The sequence below is a fragment of the Eptesicus fuscus genome, chromosome 6 (genome assembly GCF_027574615.1).
Source record: "Eptesicus fuscus isolate TK198812 chromosome 6, DD_ASM_mEF_20220401, whole genome shotgun sequence".
NCBI classification, from domain to species: Eukaryota; Metazoa; Chordata; class Mammalia; order Chiroptera; family Vespertilionidae; genus Eptesicus; species Eptesicus fuscus.
Genome location: NC_072478.1, coordinates 99,754,825 through 99,774,831, shown reverse-complemented (window position 1 = coordinate 99,774,831; position 20,007 = coordinate 99,754,825). Strand labels below are relative to the sequence as shown.

The 20,007-nt window shown below is 42.2% G+C and overlaps 1 protein-coding gene across 6 annotated transcripts in view; it reads right to left on the bottom strand.

Annotated features, from left to right (window-relative positions):
- TENM2 (teneurin transmembrane protein 2) overlaps positions 1-20,007 on the bottom strand; it is an 885,668-nt gene that overhangs the window by 643,565 nt on the left and 222,096 nt on the right. The window lies entirely within an intron of this gene.

The following is a 20,007-nucleotide window of genomic DNA, read 5'->3' as shown; positions in this document are numbered from 1 at the left end:
ATTAGAGACTAAATAAGAGCAATATTGGTGTTTAAACATCTCTGAATCTTTATTATCTTCCATACACCTTTATTTTTTTAATACATTTTATTGATATTTTTACAGAGAGGAAGGGAGAGGGATAGAGAGTTAGAAACATCAATGAGAGAGAAACATCGATTCAGCTGCCTCCTGCATACCCCCAACTGGGGATGTGCCCGCAACCAAGGTACATGCCCTTGACCAGAATTGAACCTGGGACCCTTCAGTCAGCAGGCTGACGCTCTATCCACTGAGCCAAACCGGTTTGGGCTTCCATACATCTTTAAACAAAGTAGCTTGCTCACTCAATAAATGTTTGTTGGCTCCTTGTTCATCTATGCTCATGGGGTTTAAAGTTTTAACCATATTTAAAAATTCAGCAACACTTTTATAAGGAAATGCTTTCCTCACCCTTCCTATGGGAACCATCCCAATTATACAGAATAATATAAAATAAAAACATTACATGTGAATGGCACATGTAGATAGAAACAAAAGACATTCTCTACGGGAAAAAAAAAACCCACACAACTGTACAAAAGTGATAGTCATCAATGTGATTGGGCTCCTTATGCCTGTCATTTGTATTCTGCTTAAAGATGGGGCCCTCAGGCCACCCATTCCTTCCATGGAAAAGTGGAGGTTATTAGCTGAAAGTCATCCACTTCAGGTTACAGAGAAAGGTAGATATAACCACTCAAATACCCACGGCGCTCAGTCACTTTTTCATCTTACTTTTAAAATAAATGAAATAATTATATTCTCATTTATTTTCTTTCCGGCTAAGTCTGTACAATACTAAAACAACCTGGAATGACATAAAATATTCAGTCAAACAATGTCATGTTTTTTGATGTACATGGTGATAATGTCATTGACTTTTCAACAATTGACTTGTTTTATTTATACGTATAAATAAAAGGTATATCTGCCTGTATTTGCACAAACAAAAGCATTACAACTGACATGCCCTGTGCGCCCTATGCAGGATGATCAATGGTATCAAACACTTAACCGTCCTTTTGATATTTGCATAAACTTCATGATGTCAGAATATATTGTTGTTCACTGCTATTTTCCTATTATGTAAAGCAGTGACTAACATAGAGTAGGTGTTCAATATAGGTGTTTGTTAAATGAATGAGTGAAGGAGTCACCCCCATTTTGCCTAAACCCATCTATTTCTAGCAATATTTTTTATTCTAACCCACTGGTTTATATACAGACACAAGCATTTTGTGCTCTGTTACCTCTACATGTTATTTCCCATGGAATTGGTTTTGTTAAATGTATATTTCCCCTTGTTTAATATAAAAATTCCATTGTCCTCACCCAGCTGGTGTGGCTCAGTGGTTGAGCATCAACCTATTAATCAGGAGTTACAGTTCAATTCCTGCTCCGGGCACATGCCTGGCTTTTGGGCTCGATCCCTAGTAGGGGATATGCAGGAGGCAGCAGATCAATGATTCTCTCTCCTTCTCCCTTCCTCTCTGAAATCAATAAGAATATACTTTAAAATTTATTTAAAAAATTCTTTGTCCTCAAAGTATGCTTTCTAAGTTATATGAACTCATGGTAAATGATATTTCTCCAATTTTCAAGCACCCATTGCCTGGAACATTTTATTACATATAATTGTACAAATTAATCTTGTCCTGCCTTTGGGTATCTCATACTGTTAGTGACCTTTTATTCTTCCAATATATCTAGATCACTCTTACTTTATTGCATAGATTTTAAGTTTCCTGAAGTTTGTAGGAACTAAGTGTCTTCACTCTTTTTGCATATATATATTATTAATATATTTGCATATATATATATATATATATATATATATATATATAACAGGTATAAAATTCTGTCATCTAGAAGGTATGTGAAAGAGCTTATAATACAGTCCCTGGCCTTTAGAAAATGGTTAGAATAAGGCCTTAGGTGGCATGACATTTATTTACATATATATATATATATATATATATATATATATATATATATATATATATATATATACTAGTATATAGTTGAACACATACTCAAAGTCCACCAGTGTTCAAGTTAGTGTCAAAATTAACTCATGCCAAACAAATAGAGATTCTCACAGTAGGAAGAATTAACTGCTGCCCTCCAGAAGAATATCATTTCCCCCAATCATTTACACATTAGTCAGAAGTCAGCTTACTTTGACCCTTGGGCAACTAATCCTTAGAGAGAGGATTTTTCAGTTCCATAGGGTCTTGTGTACATGGTCATTTCAGGCCCAATTATACTCATCTATTCTGGGAGGTTTGTTTTTCCTTAGGGAGATGTGATGGGAGAGAACACTGTGGACCTCACTCTCCATAATTCTTACTCCTCGGTGAAAAGGAACTTTCTTAGGAAAGATTTTTCTTACTCATAGTGGTTCTGCCTGGATTCACTGGAGAGTCAAGCTATGGGAATTATCTTTAAATTGCTCATCTCAAAAACAAAGAAAATATCTCTAAAATTAAAAAAGGGCATAACCTCTGAAGTTTCTGTAAAACACTTATGTATCCTTCTTACTTGTAAATTTGAGATAATTCAGGTCCATTTTCATATCTGTTTACAAAATTGCAATGAACATATAATGTGATTAAAGGCTGGTAACATAAATAGTTTTCTGTAATAGTTTATTGAATATTTAATTATACCAGATCTTATTTAGCCAATTAAAACAAATTATTTTGCATATGAAATGACTTACATTCATTACCATGTTCTGGCATTTTGATTTTTCCTGCTGAACAGAACTTTGTCTGGTCTGTTTCGCATTTCTGTTTTGCATAGGGATTTGAACACCCCCTAAAGTGAAAAACAAGGTAACAGCCCCCAACTATAAAGTAGAAATGGAAAGCAAATCTGGAGAGAACTTTAAATCTCTGCTTCCCATGGTGGACCAAGCAGGGTTGGCCTCAATGAAACTCTAAGAATGTACGTTTCTCTCCATTGAGTTGGATACAGGCTTTGGTGGACTGTTTGGTTCTTGTTGCTGATGTTTTTCAATACGGAACATTTGAAAGCATCCAACCAGAAGTTGCACAATGATCACAGCCTTGAACGTATTCATCAGAGAAAAGCATTCACTGCTACAGGTTTTATTTTTACAGTAACCGGTGTACTGCACTGTTTGCTGGTTTCTTTAATACTCTTGCCCATGACAATCACAAAAAGCAATTCACAACCTTACTTATCAGATAGTTCTGTTTTACAAGAATCTGGTTGCTATTTGTAAAATCCAGGATAAAACAGTGCAATTTCTGATGCTGACTATCTGAAAAGCTTTGGAAGCTGCTCGGAAGAGATATGTACTAAAATAGGTAACGTGGCGGAATTACAACAAGCAGATGTTCTGGAGAGTGTACACTCAAGTGCATCCCAGAGTACGTGACATTGAATGGTGCTGCTTTCGAGATTTACAAACACATTCTTCATGTAAACTGCCCCCACCACTCACAGTTTTTCTTAATTCCAAATTTTAACTATTTCATTAGAAAAAAACAAAGGTAGAGACTCTCTCAAAAAGAATGATCAGTCAAAACAATCGCTATGGAATAACTGTTTTCAGGTCGAAATGAAAGCAGGGATCTCAATGAAATAGTTTATTTCACGTGCTGGCTTTCAAATCTCTTGATGCACTGAAAGCAGTGACATCTTTCTGATGAGAATTTAACACAAAAAATGGAGATTTTTAACAGCTGACAAATCTCCTGTAATAAGGGACTTAAAACACACACACACACCAAGACAAACAAATCACTTTTCCAGTGATTTGGCTGGGCAGATAGCAAAGAACAGTGTGGCATAGACACTCTTAAGAGCATAGATGCCAGTTAAATCTTTTTTGGTGTAGTTTTCATGACTGTATTAGTGTGAGAGAGAAATGGGAATAGCATGCACCACTGAGAGGCAGTGTAGCGCAGTAGAAAACGTTACTGTATTTCAGTCCCAGGTCTGCCACCATGTCAATGGGTGGCATTGGCCATACCACTTCCCCACTCTCAGCCTTTGCTTCTCCATCCACTAAATGAGACTAATATCTCCCAATTTCTGATACTAAGAGTAATAAAAAGTCATTAGCATATGCATAAACACAGAGAACCAGATCCTTGCCCTATGCTGTCAGAGTCTACCAAAACTAACACTACTCCAGGGGAATAAGGAATTGTATTCTGGAAGCTGAATGCTTTTCTTGAGGCGGCTGGGGCACCAATTAATAGAGTGAGGCAATCAACCACTCAATAATCCTGCATTGGCCGGAAGAATTAATGCAGCTCACCTCTGTCGCTGTGAGTGCAATGCCATGTACTCAGAGGATGCTCAATAAATATTAGCTGATGATGATATTGACAGGGTGCCGTGTACAGTCACATCACTAAGTGAATTACTGAGTTTTCAATTGTTCAGAAAACTCATTGAATAATTATTGGCAATAAAAGAAACCTATCCCCTGACCTCCCTAACTTTTTTTGGCGAAGTCATCTCATGAATAATAAGAACATTACCAATTCCTGGAAACTTAATAGCTTGGTCCTAGTGATTTAGGAGAATAAAAATAAGGCCATCTTTCAAACTATATTCAGAATATAGGCACTTCTGAAAACTCCCACTGTCATCACTCTGGTGCAATTCACCATCATTGCTTTTCTGAATCATTACAGAGCGTCCTAATTGCTCTCCATGATCTCCACTTTGGCCCCCGTGGCTGATAGCTACACTAAGGTCTTCCAATGCATCCTAGCTTCCTGTGTCCATATTCCTATGCAGTCCTCCCCCACACCGATTCTGGGATTACTCTGTGACCTGCTTTGGCCAATGGGACATAAGCAAACATTAAACAAGTAAGACATGATGAGAACTTGGAAATTGGGGCTTGCCCTTTTGGAAGGGTGCCACCTCCATAAAATGAAGCCCAATTTGGCCTCCTGGAGGATGAAGGACCATATGGAAAGAGAGGGAGAGAGAGAGAGAGAGAGTGAGAGACCCAACCATTCCCTGGTCTTCAGCCCCCACTGACCCAGGAGCTAGAAGTAACCGAGTAAGCAAATACAGGCAAGCCCAGCAGAACTGTCCAGCCAACACATCTATAATAATAAAAGTATAATATGCTAATTAGACTGGACGTCTTTCCGGATAGCCTTCTGAACGAAGCCAGGGCTGCAAGGGAAGCCTGGGTTCTGGGTGCCAGAGGAAAGCTGGTACTGGCAGCCTGGGGAAGGAAGGCCTACTCTTGCATGAATTTCGTGCATCAGTCCTCTAGTTGAGAAATAATACACTACTCTTGTTTCAAGCCACTCAGCTTTGGTATAGTTTGTTATCTCCCAATAGATAACTGTTAACCTCCCCACCCCCACTGATAATTCTCAATTCTGTGATCAGTGAATTCTTTTTATAATATAAGCCAGATGGTCTTATTCCTTTGCTCAAAACCCTCCAACAGCTCCTTCTCCTACCCAGAGTTAAAGTCAAATTCTTTCAAATGTTCTAAAGATTTGACATGCTTTGTCCTCTCCCCAATTTATCAGATCCCAAATTCTACTAATTTCTCCTCATTCTCTTCCCTTCAGCGACACATGCCTCTGCAGGATGTTCTTCCTTGTGTATGTGGGTTACTCTCTCTCCTCATTTGTTTCCTCCAACATCATTTTTTTTCCAGTGATACCAACTCGGATCAACCTATTTAATACAGAATCGCACCCTCACCCTAAACTCCTCATCCTCCTTTATACTCCTTCTCCAGTGCACAGTACACTAATAGATCACTGTATAATTTGCTGATTTTTTGTCATCCTGTGACCCCTTTACCTGAATGCAAGCTCCAAGAGGGCAGGGAGTTGTCTTTATGGTTTATGGTTGGATGCCCAGCACCTAAAACCATGCCTTGTGCATAGGGTAGACTTAGTTAGTACTTGCTAAATTACAAAATGAATCCTGCTGGGTCAAGATGATGGAGTTACAGGTTTCTACCTTTAAAGATAACACTGAGAATGAGGAGAATCTGTAAGGGCACACTGTTGATGCAACCTACAAAGATGTATGGGCCATCACTTGACAGAGCACAGAAGTAGCCTTGTGGTCAAGGAAAAGAGAAGGTCAAGAAGGTTCTTGGGAAAGGATTTCATCAGGGAGTGTCTTTAGCAGGTTGTGAGAAGTGCAATTGAAAGCAAAGAGCGGTGACTCTGCATCCATCAGAATAGCCGCCCTGGAAAGGCTGAGAAGGAACTCAGGGAAGAGAAGGAGACTCTCCAAGCCTGCGTGGACTGAGAAGGCAAGTGGTCTAAGGAGGAAGATGTAGCCAAAGGGGAAATTGTGATGTGCTTATACCCTTTTCAAGAAAAGTCTAAGCCTAACTATAAAGAGGACACTATCTGAGGCTTTGTCTTTCCATGTCAATATCAGGGTTGAGGATGCACATGGAAGAATACTGTTACAGGACCCAGGCACGTGCCCAAGGATGTGATGCATTGGCAGTTACACTCCACATGCACGTATATTCCAAGGCTGGCCACTGTTTTCTTAAAATTATCACAACGCTAGCCAAGCACCACTCCCAGGCTTCCGTTTGAATACTTCCCTTTGTGAAAACGTCCATCCTGTAAAGGCTCAGCCTGGGCTGCGGTGGGGCCTCCAGCATCAGCTCAGGTGTGTGGCCAGTAATTGACCTTAGTTAGTGCTGAGCAGACATGACCTGGGATGACTTAACGCCACCTCGCTGACTCAATCACTGTGCAAATCTCATCCGAAACCATCCATTTTCCTCCTCACCTGCCCACAGCTATTTTTCCCTGTTGTTCTACAATTATTTATTATCTGGTTCAGTAATTGCATTGTTTATATAGGCCATGCAAACTCAATTGTTAGGGGAGAAAATGCCTCTTTGCCCAACTAGATTCTCCTGAATGGGGAATAAAGGATGCTGGTCTCTTAGAGCTCTTCAGATACAGCTCTCTGTGTTCAATTTTCCAACAAATGAAAATGGCCAAAGAGCAAAGGGTGCAGGAGATAGATAGTTGGATGCAGCTGTGTGCTCCCACTGACGGGTGGCGCCCCCTGCATGTCTGGGAGCCCTCGGTAGCTCACTGCCAGGGCTCCTGCTTTCAGAGAAGCTGGCCACATACAGCCCTTCCCTAAGCTAGTCCCCGCCCCACCTACCACCTCTTAAACTGCTTCAGTTAGTCATTCCTGGCCTTCTACCAAATCAAAATACCCACAAGGAGAGCTATTACCGAAGCCCAGCAGATCCCCAAGCCAATGGTGGCTTTGGGACTGAGTGACATTTTTGTGTGTGGTTCTCATTTATATATTTCAGGATTCAAACCCACTTCACATACAATATTTACTTCATGATTTGCAGTGTGTGTGTGTGTGTGTGTGTGGGGGGATGTCATTTAAAACAATTACTTTAGCTTAATTACAGGAGATATAAATGGGATCTCACTCCTGGAAAAATGTTATCCTTAACAATGAGGTATAAATGGGTGTCTGCTTAATCTGTTCACAGGAGGATAAGCTTCCTCCTTCTTTCTCCCCTTTGTTTCTGTAGTCCTACCTGGGAAAATACATTCTCTTGAAGCATCTCTCATTTCTTAAGGAAACAAGAGATAGGAGTTTCATGCCTGATCCTTCTATCAGCTGTAAAATAATTTATTTTACATCATTTCCAGCATCTCTTTTGAACTGTGGACCGCAGCTCTATTGTCCAACCTCTGTCCCGGGCAGCCAAAGACCAGCCTTATTGGCCGGGTCGTTTTTTCCCCAGATGTGTGGCCTCCTGCATATCTCGAAATTGAGTAAAATGAGCAGGGGAACCAATGTTATTTTCACAATGACCTTGTGCTCCTGGGGGAATTACAGGCACTATTCTCTCACTTAGGATGTTTTACATTTCAAAGGACCTAGCTCCCTTTGATATTAAAAAATGAAATGTGCAATGTGATTGTTATTGTTTTATGACCTTTAATAGGTTAACCAGGCGGCATGAGGTTCGGCAGAGTGTGGTTCAGTTCCAAAGGAACAGACGTGGCTCCTGGTCAATGAATTCCAACGAGGGCGGCTCCGCATTAATATTTGAGAGAGTATACATATGGAGGTTCCCAAATCCTCAAGAATAATGGGTTCCTTTGATGACCTCAGTCCCTCTGTGTAACTAGAGGGTTTCTCAACCTTGACACTATTGACATTTGGAGCCCAATCATGCTTTGCTGGCGGGGGCTGCCCTGTGCACTGTAGGACTTTCAGCAGCATCCTCTCTGGGTTAGATACCAATGGCACCCTCTCCCCTATGCATGACAATCCAATGTCTCCTGACATTGCCATACACTTGTCTGAGAGCAGAATCAGCCCCAGTTGGGAATCCCAAGGTTAATTGAAAACACAGTAGGGGGAAGCTTCTTTGGGGGAGTCTGATATGCATAGAATTTACTGGCTTACATGATAATGTAATAGTAAGTAATATGTATTGAGAACTCACCATGAACCAATTAGCACTAGGCTAATTGCTTTATATGTTTAATCTCATGTGAACCTTAAAACAAACCTATGAGGTAGTTATTATGATCTGTATTTTAAAGTGAAGGAAACTGAGGCTTAGAGGAGTTAAACAATTTGTGGAACAGAGAAGTATGTTTAAATCCAGAACTCCACTGAATTAGCCCCTGGCCCCTCTCTGGCTTGCCTACTCTCCTGGTTACAGTTTGAGAATCTGGATTCAATTCAGAAGTTACTAAGTACCACTATGTTTAGGAAATTCATCTACAAACTAGACAGATTAAAAAAAAGACAACGCTTGCCCTCAAGAATCATGTAAACAGAAAGTATAAATACAGAAATCCATAAGAAAAAAGTGATAAGGCCACTAAAGAGATCAAGAGGAGTGGTCCTCAGGCCTCAGTGGGCATAGCATCACCGGGTTTTACTAAAATGCAGGCTTGGATCCAGTTGGTGTGGAATGAGGCATAGGATTGTGTATTTCGAACCCGCTCCCTGGTGACAATGCTGCCGGTCTGAGGACCACCCTTTGAGCAGGGAGGCTTTATTGTGCTAGGAAATGCAGCTCCAATGCCTTTGAGAAGTGAGGCCCAACAGTGTGTAGCTGAGATGCCAGGAAATCATCATTACAGAGTGGAAAGGTAGGAGGAGGGTGTGGGATTGCCTTGGCCTTGCAATCCACACTTGTCTCTCAGGCCTTCAGTTGGAACATCAACCATGTGCCTACTCATGTCGACTGCCCACATATGCAGACACAGCTACACATCTGTTATCTTAAAGGACAAATATTAATTTGAAGCACGAAAACACCTACCCATGGAACATAACTTGTTTCTGCAAACAAATTACACTATCATAACTGATTTTGTACTTTTGGAAGATAATACTTCCATCTCTTCAACATACCATGCTGTCGGCTACATAAAAAATTAGTTTCATCCCTCCTCCAGACACTGCAACTTGGATGACTATTGAACTACAAGTAGCCAAGAATTTATATAACAAAGAAAAAAATAAATGTCGGAGGTCAAAACCAAAAATATGTTTTAATCTAGTAAAAGTCACAATTGACATTATGGTTATGAGGACTGTAGACTAGGTTGCCGTTTATTTAACTGTTCAGAGAGACAGAACCATATCCTGTAATAAACATGACAAGAAAATGGTTTGGGGAACCAGTCTTCACTAGTGGGTGTGGCTTCTTCACCTAGACCTCAGGGACAGCTGCCAATCACAGATTGGTGACATCTGAGTTTAACCATAGGTCATCATGAAGGGGATGATTTTTGAGTCACTTGACTCTGAGCCCATTGAGCTAATTCTCCTGCCTGGAGGACACACTGGATGAATGGCTCACTGGAGTGAAGGGCCAGGTTAAAGTAAAGGCTGAGAGGCTGGGAATTGGAACCACCCAGTTATTGCTAATGTGCCTCTCAGATGTAAATGGGAAGGGGCTGTGTATATTGGGGGTTACAGGTACCACTGCCATTCACACTGCACTGTCCTGATGAGTAAGATCAAGAGCTTAACTTCATTCATTAAGCACGTATTTCCTCAGCCCCTGCTATGTGCCAGACCCCAGGGCATACAGAGGAACTCTCTGTCACCCCTGTCCTCAAGAGTCATCCTGGACAAAGTGTTTCCCATTCATGAGTCATTTGTGACACACCTTTATGCTTCTTTCCGTATCTACTACTGACTGTACTGATATTTACTCAATATTTTTTTCTGTACATGATATCACTTTTCACAGTTTTAACATAGCCGCAACTTAAGCAATGATAGCTGTGAGGTGATATGTCTGAAGTGCTTCTCAGGGTTGAGCCAATCAATTGTTAAAATATGAAAGTATATTTCTGGGACTTTTTCAGACAAAGTCTGCCCAAGCTTTGGGCCACCACCATCCCAGCAACCTGGCTTAACCCCCTGGACCTCCCCCTGATCCTGCAACATGAGAGGAGGCGGGTTTTACTCAGGAGGGAGTCCCCGGAACTCTGAGTTCTGAGCCTGTACTCCGGACAGTGTCTTCTCTGCCTGGCCTGAGCCCATTCCCTAACTGTCCCACTTCCACGAAGCGCTCAAGAATTTCTGATGTGGGGGTTGTAGAGGGCCTGTAGAAATTCATTTTAAAAACAAAATAAACCCTTCTGCTCCAAAAGGGTGGTTAGATGCTCTGAGTCTGCAGTGTGAGAAGTTACATTTCTCTAAGCTTCAGATTCTCTCTTCTGTAAAAGGAGCATAATGTTAAAAATCCTTCCTTTGTGGACTAAATCAGGGATATTCTTTTCTTTTTAAAATACGTTTTTATTGATGAGAGAGAGAGAGAGATAGAGAGAGAGAGAGAGAAGAGAGAGAGAGAGAGAGAGAGAGAGAGAGAGAGAGAGAGAGAGAGAGAGAGAGAGAAAGAAAGAAAGAGATGCCCCTTACCAGGGATCAAGCCCACAATGTAGGCATGTGCCTGACCAGGAATCGAACTGCTGGCTTCTCGGTGCATGGGACGATGCCACACCAGCTAGAGTGGGATTTGCAACCTCAGCTCTATTAACAGCTGTGCAGATTCCTCTTTGTTGTGGGCTACTGTCCTCTCGTCATAGGATGTTTAGCAGCATCCTGGCCTCTGCCCACTAGATGCCAGTAGCTCTCCCTCACCAAGCCTTGGCAACCAAAAGGTCTCTAGACAGTGCCTAAAGTGCTCTAGGGGTCAAATCCTGCACCCCCCCCCACGAGTATGACTGGATTAAATAAACACACCATGTAAACACATTGGCCTAGTACCTGGCACAGACTCCGACCTCAGAAATATAAGTAGCGCTTACCTATTAAGTGCTTACTATACGCTTGGCACACTTCTAAGCACTTTAAACCTGTTGCCTCATCAAATCCACACATCACCTTATGAGTTAGGTCCCATTCCCATTCCCATTTTACAGATAAAGAATATAAATGTCAAAGAGGGAAAGTAACTCGCCTGATGTTCCACCATGAGCGAGTGGCAGAGCCTGGATTAGAAGTCTGTGTTCTTAGATCTGTGGCTTTCCTACCTTTGGAGGGGAAGAAGTCTCCACAAAAACAGGCATCATGATGAAAGCCATTATAATGATGGTGATGAAGAAATTAGACAACACACAATAGGCTAAGATTTCCATATGAAAAATTACATTCCCAGTCAAGAGACTGACGACTGTATAAAGTACCTGATAGAAATTAAAATACAGATCAAGTAAATGTGCACATCACAGTGGTTTGTGTACACACACACTCTCTCTCTTCTCAAAATGATTATAAAAGCCTTAATGTTCCTTAAACTGATAAAGAGTAAAAAAATAAAACAAAACAAAACAAAACTCAGTCTAATAAAGACAGATGCACTGTGCTGGAATTGGCATTATGGGAGGTTTAGGGTTCTTAGGAGACAATGTTGCTCCAGTACTATGGATGAGCACTTGGATGACCGGGCTGTGGTTAATAGGCCAAAAATAGGGATGATAACCAAGAAATGGAAGCCCATGCTGCACTTCCCTTTGGCATTGAACCTGGGTGTTTTCTCAGGGATTCTTCCCACCTGAGGGTCCTGGGCAGCCAGTCTACAGCATAGGCATTGACACAGGCCAGAATCCATTCGTCAAGGTTGGTCTAAGAGAACTCAGAAAGGCCCATTGACCTACTGTGGCAGCTTGAAAACTAGCTAACACTCTTGACTGTCCTTCTGCTTACCAGCCACACACACACACACACACACACACACACACACACACACACACACACACACAGAATACCTTGTGACACTAAGTGCCCCTGGAAACAATGTGTGGAGGTGCACATATATTGTTCCCCCTCACAAACAAAAACTCATTCACAAAGATCAACATCAACACAAATGGAAGAAGCAAATGCAAACGCAGGATTGTGCTATGGAATATGTATCCATGAGAGAGAAGCAGAAATGGAGATGAGGAATAACAATTCAGAAAGATGTCGGTATTTCCTTCCTCTGAAGTTTTAGAATCCAGGCTAACATTGAATTATTAAGTTTGTCATTGTGGAACAGAGAAAAATGAGAGCTTTTCTACATTTGACTGAAAATCTTTGCATTTCTATAGAAACTTGCAATTAAATCAATTAAGCAATGAAAATCAAATATTCCATTAAAATCTAATTTTCCTCATATCTGATTGGTTATAACTCAGCTGAGTTGGAAACAGATGAGAGAGGCAAAATGACTTGACGTCTGAGACATGGAGACAGGAGAAAGGGAACATTTCAAACACGCTCAGAGAAAATGTAATAAGAGCATCTTATTTTCCTTCTGCTTGTGTAAGTTTTGCCATTAGGGGTTCCCCAAACATAGGATTTCAGAACTAATTCTGCAGATTGAAATGCAAAAAGCAAGATTCCTTTCTGCTCTGGCTTCTGTTTGCAAACATGTCCTTGAAATTTCCTTTTCCCCTTCAGGGGTTTGAAAAGGCTAGTCCACGCTCCTATTCAGAGGTGCTGTGTCTGTGTGCACTCCAGCGGGCCTGCGATTTAGCTGCTACGGACGACAGTCGGATTGGAACTGGCTGTGTTTGCTGATTTGAGGAGTTACTGAGACCCAACATGTCAAGGAGGGATTTATTCCTCTTCATAGCAAAACGGAGGAATTATCTCATGGAGATGCTGGGAAAGAACATGCCAACTGACCTAAATGTTCTTTCCCTCTGTCCCTAGAGGTGACATAGCCAGCTACCTCCATTCCAGCAATCGCCCTGTGGATGGAAGGCTGAATCTCCAAGAATGAAGTGGAAAATGACTCCATATGCTGTCCAAAAAGCAAGTCAGGAAAAAAGAAGACAGTAATTTATGAGTAAGATGCCTTTCCAAGATTTGATAAATGCCAGGATGCCCAACTGAGTCTGAATTAAATTGACTGAATTTTAAAAATATAATATGTAAATAGGCCAAGAGACAAAAGGAAGATAATATTCAGGGACCATCGTGTGCTTCAAATTTTAAACACAAAGGTGTTTTTGGTCACTATTTTTATTAAAAAATTCAATTGTCAAAACTCTTTTGGAGGCCTGAACTGTTGGGATCTTCCAGAGAGCTGTTCGCATATTTAAATGCCAGAGCCAGCCCCTAATTATGTGAACCTCAAAGGAGAGACAGCCGTGGAACCCTTTCCAAGTGCCACTGGAAACGTCAAACATCGACGGGCAGAGGGAGAAAGCAAAGTGTTGAAGGCAATGGCTACCTACCATTTTCTAGAAAGGAGGGCAATGGGAAATTGGCATTTTTATTCTTTACATTTAAAAAATTAATTTATAAGGGTTTTCTTTGCTTTGCTGCTCACACTCCCCCCTAACCATCTGTCTTCTCTGAACAGTTGGAGCAGGTGAGGAGGAGGAGGGGGAGGAACAAAGAAAGATAGAAGTCCCTTTGAAAATAAACAACTGCTCTTGGGTTTGTTATCTCTGCCACCCATTCAGCCAAATCCATTTCCTTGGTGATACAGACAGTGGTCAAGAATACAAGCTCTGGCCGAAACCGGTTTGGCTCAGTGGATAGAGCGTCGGTCTGCAGACTGGAAGGTCCCAGGTTCGATTCCGGTCAAGGGCATGTACATTGGCTGTGGGCACATCCCCCCATAGGGGATGTGCAGGAGGCAGCTGGTCGATGTCTCTCTCTCATAGATGTTTCTAGCTCTCTATCCCTCTCCCTTCCTCTCAGTGAAAAATCAATAAAAAAAAAAAAAGAATACAAGCTCTGAAACCAGACCATCGGATCTGAACCCTAGCCCCTCTGCTTATCAGCTTAGTGACCTTGGGCAAATTATCTTTAGGGGCCTCAGTTTTCTTACCTGCAAAATGTAAATAAAACAAAAACAAATCCCACAAATAGTATACATGCCCTCAGGTTGTTATGAGAATTAGTTAAGCACGAAAGGTACTTGGAACGGTGATCATTCTAAGTACTTTATACACAGCTCTGAAGGTACCTATCAGTGCTACAACCACCCTGGTGACAGTACCATACCCTACAACGTCCTTTGCCACTGCACTCATTTAAATAACTGTAGAGTGCGGTCATTGAATCCAGGCATCTGATCGGAACAACTGTCAGAAATCTACTGGAAAATAAGCATCACTCCCTTTACAAACACATATGCTCAAGTCTATGCAAGGAGTTTGGCTCGGTTAAGACATTTTCTATGTAGAATATTATATCCATCTTTTGAGTCAAGGAATGGTAACCTTCCTTCCTTTAATTTAACCATTTCCAAGGCAAGTTTGGAGCAACATCATTCCTGTTTTAGAATCAAGATAAATAATTTATTGTCCAAAAAGTTGGAGGGGAGTACTACAGTGGTAGGTGAGGAAATGGATATTTCTTTGGTGATAATTCGGGACAAAACATGAAATTGTGTCCAGGAAAGCCCGTCTGTCCCACTGAGTGATCCCCAGGAATGCTTCAACGAGAGAGAATTCAGCCCTGTTAGAGGAACTCATTGCCCCATGGGCCGTGCTGTTGCCAGATCTAAAGAGGATCCCTCCGTTAGGACAGGAGACCCTTCCAGCCCTCTCCTCCCCCTCTGAGGGAGACACTTGGACTCGGTCCAGCCTGCCCTGCCCACCTGGAATCTTCCAGGCCTTTCTGTCACAATAGTGCTTTAGAAAAGTCTGTGTGAAGGGGGGAACTCTGGTATTTAATTCCATCCATCAATGTCAACCCCTCTTTCCCCGCTACCCCAACAGCTTGGTACATTTACCTAAAAGCTGAATAGCCTAAATGGATGGATTTTTGTGCTGGTCTCATTAGAAAGGGAAATTAGCCAGGCACTATTCAGCTGTGCAGAACGCACGCTGATCCTGAAAGCCTATTCCGCCCCGCCCCCAATCTTTCCTTTATCACATATGATGCCCATGATTCCTTTAACATTTCTTAAAGGTTTCATTATCCACCACTCTAGTTCTCATGAACACAGAGCTCCCAGTTCCCATCTCCTTCTCTCATTGCCCAGCTCCAGTTGTTGGTTCCAGCATTTTCCTCCAGCCCAGTGCATCCCACGCTCGCCTACCCCCTACTTTCCTGCCACACCAGCCCACGGTCAGCTCCTGGGGCCCCCGTGCTCCCTGCCACTCGGGCCAAAACAGTCTTTCCTGCTCTCCGTCCTTTAGTTTACAGCTCATGACTCACTTCCTAAGTGAAATCTCTGATCCCATTGAGTTTGGTCAACTTCCTTTGATATGTATTCTCTAAAACCATGGTTCTGTCTTTCAAAGTATTGTTGCTCAGCTTGTGATTATTTTGATTTGTTGCTTATTTGATTGTGGTTTTGTTTCTTTACTGGACTGTAATTCTTTTCCGGGGAGCAGGAACCATATCTCAGTAATTCATTCTTACTAACTTACTGTTGTGCACCAGCACCCATCATAGTGCTTGGCACTTAGTAGGTGTCTACTAAGTATTTTTCAAATGAATACATATCATGACACCAGAAGGGGCTATGTTATTAGGATGCTTAAGAATGTAATTCTCTTATTTATCTATCTTTTTTGATCTCCCTAAAGATAGCAAGCGAAGAATGTTTAGTTTTACATACAACAACCACTTATCGAACATGTGAGTCATTTTGCATACCCAAAGCAGCACATTCCTCTGATGACAATGTAGGCATTACAAGCCAACAATGGGCTCCATATAACACACAATGCTAATGTGGCCCATTTTGGTTTTTAATAATCTCAGTGGCATTTGGCTTTAGCTAAATGTGACAGCTCCCTAACGAGTGCTTTAAAACTTAGACACTGATATTAGAGGCTCTAGAGAATTGTAATTCTCAAAAATAATACTAAATGTGACAACTGAAAATGGCTGATGAAAGAAACACTGTATCTTCTCATCTCTGCCTAATGTATACCTCAGTGTGTATGTGTGTATCCTATCTAATAAAGATGGAATATGCAAATTGACTGTCAAAGATGGCAGTGCCCACAGCCAATAAGGAGGGAATATGCAAATTGACGTGACAAAGATGGTGGCGGTCAGAACGGGAAGTTTGTGTCATTGCCATGGCGACGACGCAGGCGTTCTGCCCCGCCCCAGCCGCTGTAGGCCTCTGGGCAGCGCATGTGCGCAGGTGCGGAATGGCCAGGGCAGGGCAGGACGCCTTCTATGGGGGGTGGGTGGGTGCGGAGAGTAGAGGGAGCTACAGGAGGGCAGCAGCACCAGAACGAAGGCGGAAGGCGGAAGGCGACTCCGACCCAAGTGAAGGCAAAAGGCGGTGGCTAGAGTGAACGCCCGGGTCCTGAGTGTTGGAGGGAAGCCGGTGCTGGCAGCCAGGGGAAGGAAGGCCTATTCTTGCACGAATCTTCATGCATTGGACCTCTAGTGTGTGTGTATGTGTGTGTGTGTATATATATATATATATATATATATATATATATATATATCTCCTGTTTGAACTTTAGAACTTTATTGAGTTCTGCTTAATAACACAGTGATCCCAAGCTATTTGGTACAAGTGGACAAAGGTTTTGCCTAGCACATTCATTTGTGATCGCTTTGCACTGACAGCGGCCTAGAGTTACTTTCTAGGGCACTTGAGAATTTCGATTAATAAGTAATAGACTAAAGTGATTTATTGCCGGTATTGTATCATGCTTTTTCTCCCCAGAAATCCCCAGCATAACTGTTCAGTGAATGAGCAATTAGAGAGCAGTCACCAGGGAGCTGGCTCCTCTGCGCCTTGCTGGAAGGAATGTCCCCATCCTCCTGGCCCCGCACCATGGGCCTGGAGTTCAGCCTCTAGTTGGGAGCCCCTTTCACACCAGCCCCCCAGAGGTTGCTAATAACAGTCCCAATAGAAAACAAGCTGGGGACCTTTAAAATTTCATGAAAATTAACATTTATTTCCTCATAGGAGGTACATAGTAGGGTAGGTTTGTACAACCATTTAACTTACACAAAACTGATGCCTGGCCCTTGGTAAGATGATAGATAGATAGATAGATAGATAGATAGATAGATAGATAGATAGATAAAATAATCTCAGAAGTTATATTTTATGTGTTTATTTAGGTACTGTTTATATAGATATCTCCACACAGAGACATTTAATGGCCATAGCCAGTAACATCATATGTAAACTTATATTCTGCTCATGGATTCATTGGTTTCCTGTAAATGATATGTATTTATACAGATGTTTGTTTTTTGTTAAAAGGTAGATAAAATCTTCCCTAACCTTATGTTTTGCTTATAGATTGCTTATTGCTTATGCATTTGGTAGGCTCTTCTCATGGCAAAGCGAGCACACTGGAAGCAAACATCAGGTATTCCTTGTTCACTGCCTCACTCCCAGGGCCTGGGAGAGGGCCTGACTCCTCATAAGCACCTTTTGCTGAATGAACAAGCACTTCCCACTTTTCAGGCATCACTTTAGCAGGAGGAACCCACACAACGTTACCCTGAACTTCAGGGGTGCCTGAGAAGGTTTCCATAGGCCACCCTGATCACTCTTAGTCTTTGTTCTCTGTGGTGACCATGACTTTCGAATCTTGTCTCCCAATAACAGGGCAGCTCCCCTGTACCAGGAGGTTATGTGCTGTGTAAACATCACCCGACCACCAGGGATGCACTGGTTCGTTTAGGTGTCCGGAGTGTTGTCACTGTGTCAGAGCTCAGCCCGTCTAGAGCAAACTGCCGGCCGCAGCCCAGCCCAGTGCTATTAACAAGTGCTTGGCCACAAGCAGGGGTGTGCGCAGCTTTGTGCATAATGAGGTGACTCTCTCCTCCACGGACACCCTTAGAGCCATAAATGGACCGCCACTTAACTGAAATAGAAAGCAATCTCTGACTCCTTGGTGGAACAAGAATACTCCTGCTAATATTTTGATCCTAAAAGGGAAGGGTTGTGAGAGATCCTGGCAAGACTGTGAATGGAAGCCCAGGGAATCCCGCACCATGCTAGCATCTCTGCTGGGCGCAGCATGCCTCAGGAGAAAAGCCAAGCAGCAGTCTATACTGCTGCCTGTAGCATGTAGCTAGGCACTTCCACTGTGCCATATGCTGGTGCTTTAAGTAACCCATTACACAGGAATTAAATATCTCGTGACAGATTGTTTTGACAGTGGAAGAAAAAAAAAAAAAGAAAGTGGGAGAGAATGGGAGAGGTTTAATTTTTTTTTTAAATGCATTTGACTGAAGGCAAAACGTTAGGTAGATGTTAATTTAACAGATGTCTAGCTTTGCATCATCAGCCTGCAACGGGCGATTTCTGGCAAGCCTTCCGACCACATCGCAACACAGGCTCCTCTCAATTCCTCCTGGAGACGCCTTTCACAACCTTCCAAGTGAGCCATTTTCATGCAAAGGAAAAGGCCTGAAATTACTCAGGGAAGATGCGAACACCTGGCAATAGTTTGGAAGGAGGGGTCCATGAATGCAACGAGATGTAAAGGAACAAAAGCCAGCTCACAGCAACTTTTCAGGTGAGGGAGAAAGCAGGAGGAAAGGCATTCAGCCTGCAAAAACAGCTAACACATCACAAACTTCCTGTGTTTGATAAGAGAACCCCAACCGCAATACTGCTAACTGGGGATGCATTCTTTTCGTGTGTATATCATACAAATACAACAAATCTAAATTGGCATTACTATGAAGTTGTCTGAAAATGAATGTCATCTGGAAAAGGAAACTTTAGGACCTCATTGATTCTACACAGCTTCTTTGCAAAAAACAACAAAACAAAACAAAACAAACAAATGAACAAACAAAAACAACCCTCCCCATATTAGGTCTATATATAAATCTAATAGCTAAAGTTCTATAAATATTTAATCCTATATAATAAAAGCCTAATATGCTAAGTGGTCGTCCATTCAATCCAAGTGTAATATGCTAATGATGTGCTAAGGCCACTGGACCACTCACTACGACCTTCACTGACCACCAGGGGGCAGACAGTTGACCAGTCAACCAGTCGCTGTGACATGCACTGACCACCAGGAGGCAGATGCTCTGACTGGTAGGTTAGCTTGCTGCTGGGGTCTGGCCGATTGGGACTGAGCGAGATGGGCCGGACATGCCCTGAAGCCCTCCTGTAGTCTCTCCCCAGCTGGCCAACCTCCCGCTTTCCTCCCACCCCGCACTGGTGGGGTCCCTGGGCCTGGCCTGTGCCCTCTCGCAATCTGGAACCCCTGGGGGGATGTCGGAGAGTTAGTTTATGCCCAATTCTGCAGGCCAGGCCGAGGGACTCCATTGGTGCATGAATTCATGCACTGGGCCTCTAGTTTATATATAACTGAGAGAAATTGACTTGGGTAGCAGTTTTCCACTTGACATGATGTTAGGTTGAATCTTTGGTGGACATTCAGTTAGACTTAATTAATTGTGGTTTTGTAATTTTATACTCATTTTGGAGTCAATACACTTCATTTTTAGGACACTGATATTTACATAAGCCTTGTAATGTTCAAGTGTACTGCATCCGATGTTTATATGACT